Below are 9,287 nucleotides of genomic sequence, written 5' to 3'. Positions count from 1 at the left end.
GTGGGTGGTTGCTTCTCCGTGGACCCTTCATGGGTGGAGCCCTCCGTGGACTCGCGCAACCATTACCCTTCGTGGGTGGAGCCCTCTGTGGACTCACGCAACCGTTACCCTTCGTGGGTTGAAGTCTCCATCAACGTGGATGTAGGATAGCACCACCTATCCGAACCACGGGAAAAACATCCGTGTCTCCAATTGCATTTGAATTCTCCAAACCCTTCCCTTTACATTCTTACAAGTTGTATGCTTTACTTTCCGCTGCCAATATACTCTTTGCATGCTTTCTTGAATTGTGTGATGATTGCTTGACTTGTCCTACAATAGCTAAAATCTGCCAAGAACTAAAATTGGGAAAAGGTTAAGTTTTTATTTGGTCAAGTAGTCTAATCACCCCCCCTCTAGACATACTTTCGATCCTACAGTTGCTCTGTGGACGGGGAGCGCCTCGACGTCGAGTGGCGCTTCCTGGAGCCAAGCGGAGTCGTCGGTGGTGAATACGAGCGCACCGAGACGGATCTCGTGGCCCTTGGCCAAACCTCCGCCTGAAACCATATTGACGAGGATCGGAAAAAATCACAACTTCTACAACAAGTGGCTAAGACACCTGCCCCACGGTGGGCGCCAACTGTCGTGGTTCTAAGTCTGATAGTAGAATGGGGGGTAGGAATGTAGAGGCAAGATCCTAGCTATGGAGGAGTTGTACATGCAAGTTTTACGAGTTCAGACCCTTCTCAGAGGAAGTAATAGCCCTATGTCTCGGAGCCCTGAGGCGGGCGACTGGATTATGAGCGTGTGAGTTACAGGGGGTGCGAACCATTGTCCCAGAGGAGGGGGGTGGCTTATATAGAGTGTGCCAGGACCCCAGCTCCCCTCCGTTACATAGGATTCAATGTACATAAAGAGGTGGTGTTACAGGTAACACCTGTATTGAAGTGCTACAAATGATCATTAAATATATGAGTAAATACCCGACCGTTGCTGTGTAGAGCGACTTTAGGTCTTCTTATATGTCGAGTGGTTTCATGGTCGAGTGACCTGGATAAAGAGAGGTCTCCGAGTGAATGGTAGGTCGAGTGGACTTCACTCGACACCTTTGCTGGATCCCTTCTTCTGATTCTTGAACTTCTTTTTTCTTAGGACAAGGACCTTAGGTAGGACATATAGGTCATGCCTATTACCCTACCCCAGGTTCATGTCCTCATCACCGATGACAACGTCCAGTTTGAGCATTTGTGAGGGTTTCAAACAAGGGAGTGGGGAAAGTGAGCAAAAGTTTAGAGTGTGGGCAGAACTGAGCACAACTAAGGAACCAAGGGCACAAAAATAGAAAACCCTAAATTAAAAGGTGTCTATGAAGGCCGTATTTTTGCGATTGTTTTTCTCAAGTGGGCTTAATCAGATTTGAGTGGCCCACGCACACGATAAAGCCATCCCTATACCACTTGCAATATATACGGGCCCGGCCTCACAACGAACATATGGAATAAATATGTTGTGGATAGGATAAGGTTGGGAGAGGTTGTGGTGGGTGGGCCCCATAGACAACACATGTCCAGCCCAGGAGGAGCTCTATGGGAGGACAATATTAATCGGTTGAAAGAGTGTTTTCCATCTTTGAGACATTTTTAAGATGGAAAGTGTAAGTGAGGGATTCATGGACTAAGTGGTCCTCAGGGCAACGACCCATTGTACTTGGGCCGGACTGGTGGAGCCGTATAATGACGGGAGATCTATGAAGCCGTGTGATAACCCACAAGTATAGGGGATCGAAACAGTTTTTGAGGGTAGAGTATTCAACCCAAATTTATTGATTCGACACAAGGGGAGCCAACGAATATTCTCAAGTATTAACAGTTGAGTTGTCAATTCAACCGCACCTGAAAGACTTAATATCTCCAGCAAAGTATTTAGTAGCAAAGTAATATGGAAATAACGATAATGGTGGCAAAGGTAATAGTAATAGCTTTTGTAATGATTGTAACAGTGGCAATGGAAAAGTAACTAAGCAAAGATCAATATGTGAAAAGCTCGTAGGCAATGGATCAGTGATGGATAATTATGTCAGATGCGATTTCCTCATGCAACAATTATAACATAGCGTGACACAGAACTAGCTCCAGTTCATCAATGCAATGTAGGCATGTATTCCGAATATAGTCATACGTGCTTATGGAAAAGAACTTGCATGACATCTTTTGTCCTACCTTCCGATGGCAGCGGGGTCCTATTGGAAACTAAAGGATATTAAGGCCTCCTTTTAATAGAGTACCATAACAAAGCATTAACACTTAATGAATACATAAACTCCTCAAACAATAGTCATCACCAGTAATTGTCCCGATTATTGTCACTTCGGGGTTAACAGATCATAACTCATAGTAGGTGACTATTGACTTGCAAAATAGGATCAAGAACTCACATATATTCATGGAAACATAATAGGTTCATATCTGAAATCATGGTACTCAGGCCCTAGTGACAAGCATTAAGCATAGCAAAGTCATAGCAACATCAATCTCAGAACATAATGGACACTAGGGATCAAACCCTAACAAAACTAACTCAGTTACATGATAAATCTCATCCAACCGATCAACGTCCAGCAAGCCTACGATGGAATTACTCACGCATGGCGGTGAGCATCATAAAATGGTGATGGAGGAAGGTTGATGATGATGATGGCGACGGATTCCCCTCTCCGGAGCCCCGAACGGACTCCAGATCAGCCCTCCTGAGAGAGATTAGGGCTTGGCGGCGGCTCCGTATCGTAAAATGCGATGAATCCTTCTCTCTGATTTTTTTCTCCCGAACGTGAATATATAGAGTTGGAGTTGAGGTCGGTGGAGCCTCAGGGGGCCCACGAGATAGGGGGCACGCCCAGGGGGGTGGGCATGTCCCCCACCCTCGTGTACAGGGTGTGGCCCCCTTGGTGTTGATTCTTTCGCCAGTATTTTTTATAAATTCCAAAAATATTCTCCGTCAAGTTTCAGGTCATTCCGAGAACTTTTATTTCTGCACAAAAATAACACCATGGCAATTCTGCTGAAAACAAGGTCAGTCCGAGTTAGTTGCATTCAAATCATGCAAGTTAGAGTCCAAAACAAGGTCAAAAGTGTTTGGAAAAGTAGATACGATGGAGACGTATCAACTCCCCCAAGCTTAAACCTTTGCTTGTCCTCAAGCAATTCAGTTGACAAACTGAAATGATAAAGAAAAACTTTTACATACTTTGTTTGATCTTGTTGTTGTAAATATGTAAAGCCAGCATTCAAGTTTTCAGCAAAGATTATGAACTAACCATATTCACAATAACATTTAGGTCTCACATTTACTCATATCAATGTCATAATCAACTAGCGAGAAATAATAGTAAATCTCGGATGATAACACTTTCTCAAAACAATCATAATATGATATAACAAGATGGTATCTCGCTAGCTCTTTCTGAGACCGCAGAACATAAATGCAGAGCACCTTTGAAGTTCAAGGACTGACTAAACATTGTAATTCATGGTAAAAGAGATCCAATCACAGTCATACTCAATGTAAACTAATAGTAATGGATGCAAATGACAGCAGTGCTCTCCAACTGGTGCTTTTTAATAAGAGGGTGATGAGTCAACATAAAAGTAAATAGATAGGCCCTTCTCAAAGGGAAGCAGGGATTTGTAGAGGTGCCAGAGCTCGATTTTTGAAATAGAGATAAATAATATTTTGAGTGGTATACTTTCATTGTCAACATAACAACCAAGAGATCTCGATATCTTCCATGCTACAAAAATTATAGGTGGTTCCCAAACAGAATGGCAAAGTTTATACTCCCCCACCACCAACAAACATCAATCCATGGCTTGTCCGAAACAATGGGTGCCTCCAACTAACAACAATCCTGGGGGAGTTTTGTTTGCAACTATTTTAATTTAAGCATGGGACTGGGCATCCCGGTTACCAGCCATTTTCTCGTGAATGAGGAGCGGCGTCCACTCCTCTTGAGAATAACCCACCTAGAATGGAAGATATAGACATCCCTAGTTGATACATGAGCTATTCGAGCATACAAAGCAGAATTTCATTTAAAGGTTTAGAGTTTGGCACATACAAATTTACTTGGAACAGCAGGTATATACCACATATAGGAAGGTATGGTGGACCCATATGGAATAACTTTTGGGGTTTATGGAAGTGGATGCACAAGCAGTATTCCCGCTTAGTACAAGTGAAGGCTAGAAAGAGACTGGGAAGCGACCAGCTAGGGAGCGAAAACAGTCATGAACATGCATTAAAATTAATCAACACTGGGTGCAAGCATGAGTAGGATATAATTCACCATGAACATAAATATCATGGATGCTATGTTGATTTTGTTTCAACTACATGCGTGAACATGTGCCAAGTCAAGCCACTCGAATCGTTCAAAGGAGGATACCACCCTATCATACCACATCACAACCATTTTAATAGCATGTTGGCACGCAAGGTAAACCACTATAAACTCCTAGCTAATTAAGCATGGCATGAGCAACTATAATCTCTAATTGTCATTGCAAACATGTTTCATTCATAATAGGCTGAATCAGGAATGATGAACTAATCATATTTACAAAAACAAGATAGGTCGAGTTCATACCAGCTTCTCTCATCTCAATCAGTCCATCATATATCGTCATTATTGCCTTTCACTTGCACAACCGAACGGTGTGGATAATAGTAATAGTGCATGTGCATTGGACTAAGCTGGAATCTGCAAGCATTCAATATAAGGGAGAAGACAAGGTAATATGGGCTCTTGGTTAGATCAACAATAATGTATATGAGAGCCACTCAACATTTTCATCATGGTCTTCTCCTCTCGACCCCCAAAGAAAAGAAATAAAAATATTTACATGGGAAAGCTCCCAACAAGCAAAAGAAGAACGGGAAATCTTTTTGGGTTTTTTAATTACTACTACTACAAGCATGGAAAGAAACTAGCTAAAGGCTACAACTAATATTTTCTGTTTTTCTTAAGGTTTTTCACACACATAAGAAGACTGCTGGAAAAGAAAATAAACTAGCATGGATAGTACAATGAAAAAGTATGAGCACTGATAACTGGCATGAGTGTGAACATGAATGTAATGTCGGTGAGAGATACGTACTCCCCCAAGCTTAGGATTTTGGCCTAAGTTGGTCTATGGCCATGGCTCAAAGCTGCCCTCTCCGGCGTACAGAGGAGTGTCCTCTGGGTGCCATTGGTTGGCGATCTCCTCCGGATCCCACTGATAAACAGACTATCGATAAGGATCAAGGGGTGGCTCTGGCTCAGGCTCTGGAGCTGATGTCAGGCTCCAGTATGCATGAACGGCCTCCGGCAAAATGAGGTACATGCCTGAAAATATGTTAAATAAAGAGGGCGCATGCAAGGTAATAATCTCATAGTAGTTTTTATCAAATATCAATCTATACTTAAGCATCTTCTTTTTATCCTTAACAATAAAATCATGTGCTACCATACTACTATAATCTAGAAAAATAGGGGGCATCAACTTTTCCTCTTTCTCATAATGCCTAATAGGTATCCTAAAGTGTGCAGCAAGGCGCGAAGCAAAGATGCCTCCAAAGATGGGGCCCTTTTTACGGTTCAAATTTAATCGTTTAGCAACAATAGCGCCTAAACTGAAAGTGGTGTCACGAAACAAAGCATGGCGCAAAATAGCAATATCAGGAGCACTGAGATTTCCACTGTTCCCGCGACCAATTAAGCATCTACTAGCAAATATTGGAAAGTAACGTAGAACAGGGAAATGTATGATAGTAATTATTGCATCGGAAACTTTCCTCGTTTCCCCTACAACAATTGTATCAATAAATCCCTCCACATCATTACGATGTGGTTCCTCGATGCTGCCCGCAAAGGGTATCTTACAGACCCGACAAAAATCATATAGTGACATCTCCTTAACGTCATCATATAAATGAAATTCCACTGAAGGTGGTGATTTCCTAACATGAAAGTAAATTTTTTGCACGAAAATATTAGTGAGGAGGATATACTGTTCGCGCTGGTCGCGGAGGAAGTCGATGAGGCCTGCATTCTCAGACCAATAATAAAAGTCATCATAAATCCCAGCTGCTCTCAAGAACTCATCACAAGGCCATTCACATGGTCAAACCTCCACAGTGCAAGGGAGATTATATTTAGGCTTCTTATTCTCTTCACTTTGCTTATCCTTCGAGCTTCGGCTCGAAGAGCCCCTCAACAATCTCTTCATCATTTTCTTTCTCTAAAAAATTTCTGAATTTTTTTAGTGACTCAAAATAAAAGTGAATCAAACTCAACAAGATTGATAGAAACTACTCCCACAAGTGCCTAGAGACCATATCATGCATTAAAACTACTTTTGACCACATAAATTTGACATGCAAGCTGAAGAATAGGGTCACCGAAGAAGCAAAAATTTGCAATAAATAAAGCACTAGAACAAAAACTAATTGGACCATTGGAGGAATCACATACCGAAGAACAATCCCCCAAAGCAGTTTTGTGAATGGAGCTTTGAGCAAGGAGATCGAAAATGGCAGCAAGATGAGCTAGAACTCGGGTTTGAGCTGGTGGAGGATTTTTTCTAGAGGAAGACGAAGTGTGTGGGTGCAAGAATAAGTGGAGGGGGCCCACGTAGGGTCCACGAGGCAGGGGGCACGCTCCAGGGGGTGGGCACGCCCTGGACCCTCGTGGCCAGGTGGTGTGTCCCCCTGGTGTGTTCTCAGTGCCAATAATTCTTAAATATTATAGAAAAGATAATATAAATTTTTTAGGACATTTGGAGAACTTTTATTTTTGGGGTAATTTTTTAATGCAAGGATAATTCAGAAAACAGACATAAAATACTATTTTTGCTTTATTTGATCTAAATAACAGAAAGTAAAAGGAGGGTACAGAGAGTTGTGCTTTCTAACTTCATCCATCTCATGCTCACCAAAAAGGAATCCACTAACAAGGTTGATCAAGTCTTGTTAACGAACTCTTTCCGAATCGCATGAAATCGTAGAATTTTCGAATAACACTAAGTTACCTCAACGGGGATATGCACATCCCAAAAAAAAAGAATATCATATTTCATCTTGACAGTAGGAAGAGGGAATTCAAAACCTCCAATAGTAATCATTAAAGTTTTTCCAATAGAATTAATACTGTTGACTTGAGGTTATTTCATCGGAAAGTGTACCGTATGCTCATTACCATTAACATGAAAAGTGACATTGCCTTTGTTGCAATCAATAACAGCCCCTACAGTATTCAAAAAGGGTCTACCAAGAATAATAGACATACTATCGTCCTTAGGAATATCAAGAATAACAAAGTCCGTTAAAATAGTAACGTTTGCAACCACAACAGGCACATCCTCACAAATACCGACATGTATAGCAGTTGATTTATCAGCCATTTGCAAAGATATTTTAGTAGGTGTCAACTTATTCAAATCAAGTCTACGATATAAATAGAGAGGCATTACACTAACACCGGCTCCAAGATCACATAAATCAGTTTTAACATAGTTTCTTTTAATGGAGCATGGTATAGTTGGTACTCTTGGATCTCCTAGTTTCTTTGGTATTACACCCTTAAAGGTATAATTAGCAAGCATGGTGGAAATTTCAGATTTCGGTACTTTCTTTTATTTGTAAAAATATCTTTCATATACTTAGCATAAGGATTCATTTTAAGCATATCAGTCAAACACATACGCAAAAAGATAGGTCTAATCATTTCAGCAAAGCACTCAAAATCCTCATCATCCTTTTTCTTGGATGGTTTAGAAAGAAAAGGCATGGGTTTCTAAACCCATGGTTCACTTTCTTTACTGTGCTTCCTAGCAATGAAGTCTCTCTTATCATAACATTGATTCTTTGATTGTGGGTTATCAAGATCAACAACAAGTTCAATTTCTACATCATTGTTATCGCTAGGTTGAGCATCAACATGAACATCATCATTAACATTATCACTAGGTTCATGTTCATTACCAGATTGTGTTTCAGCATCACAAATAGAAATATCATTGGGATTCTCAGGTGTGTCAACAACAGGTTCACTAGGAGCATGCAAAGTCCTATCATTTTTCTTCTTCTTCTTCTTAGAAGAACTAGGTGCATCAACATTAGTTCTCTGAGAATCTTGCTCAATTTTCTTAGGGTGGCACTCAGGATACAAAGGTTCCTAAGTCATTTTACCCCCTCTAGTCACAACTCTAACAACATTATCATTTTTCTTATTATTTAATTTATTGAGCAAATCATTCTAAGCTTTAAGCACTTGTTCTACTTGAGTGGTAACCATAGAAGCATGTTTACTAATAAGTTTAAGTTCACCTTTAACTCTAGACATATAATCACTCAAGTGTTCAATCATATAAGCATTACGTTTCGATTGTCTACCAACATAAGCATTGAAGTTTTCTTGTTTAACAATAAAATTATCAAACTCATCCAAGCATTGGCTAGCAGACTTATTACGAGGAATATCACCTTCATCAAATCTATAGAGAGAATTTACCTTTACTACCTGTGTTGGGTTATCAAGACCATGTATTTCTTCAATAGGTGGTAAATTCTTAACATCTTCAGCTTTAATACTTTTTTCTTTCATAGATTTCTTTGCCTCTTGCATATCTTCAGGACTAAGAAATAGAATACCCCTTTTCTTCAGAGTTGGTTCAGGAAGTGTCCAATCGTTATCATTACTCAACATATTATTCAATAGCAATTCAGCTTGATCAACAGTTCTTTCCTTGAAAAAACAACCAACACAACTATCCAGGTGGTCTCTCGAAGCATCGGTTAGTCCATTATAAAAGATATCAAGTATTTCATTTTTCTTGAGAGGATGATCGGGCAAAGCATTAAGTAATCGAAGAAGCCTCCCCAAGCTTGTGGGAGACTCTCTTCTTCAATTTGCACAAAATTATACATTTCCCTTAAGGCAGCTTGTTTCTTATGAGCGGGGAAATATTTAGCAGAGAAGTAATAAATCATATCCTGGGGATTACGCACACAACCAGGATCAAGAGAATTAAACCATATTTTAGCATCACCCTTTAATGAGAACGGGAATAACTTAAGGATATAATAGTAACAAATTTTCTCATTAGTGGCTATATCTTCAATTTAGTAAGATGTGCCACAACAGTTTCAGACTCATAGCCATAAAAAGGATCATACTCAACCAAAGTAATTAACTCAGGGTCGACAGAGAAATCATAATCCTTATCGGAAATACAAATAGGTGAAGTAGCAAAAGCAGGGTCATATTT

This window comes from Triticum aestivum, chromosome 5A, assembly GCF_018294505.1.
Source record: "Triticum aestivum cultivar Chinese Spring chromosome 5A, IWGSC CS RefSeq v2.1, whole genome shotgun sequence".
NCBI lineage: Eukaryota > Viridiplantae > Streptophyta > Magnoliopsida > Poales > Poaceae > Triticum > Triticum aestivum.
This window is presented reverse-complemented; position numbering follows the sequence as displayed.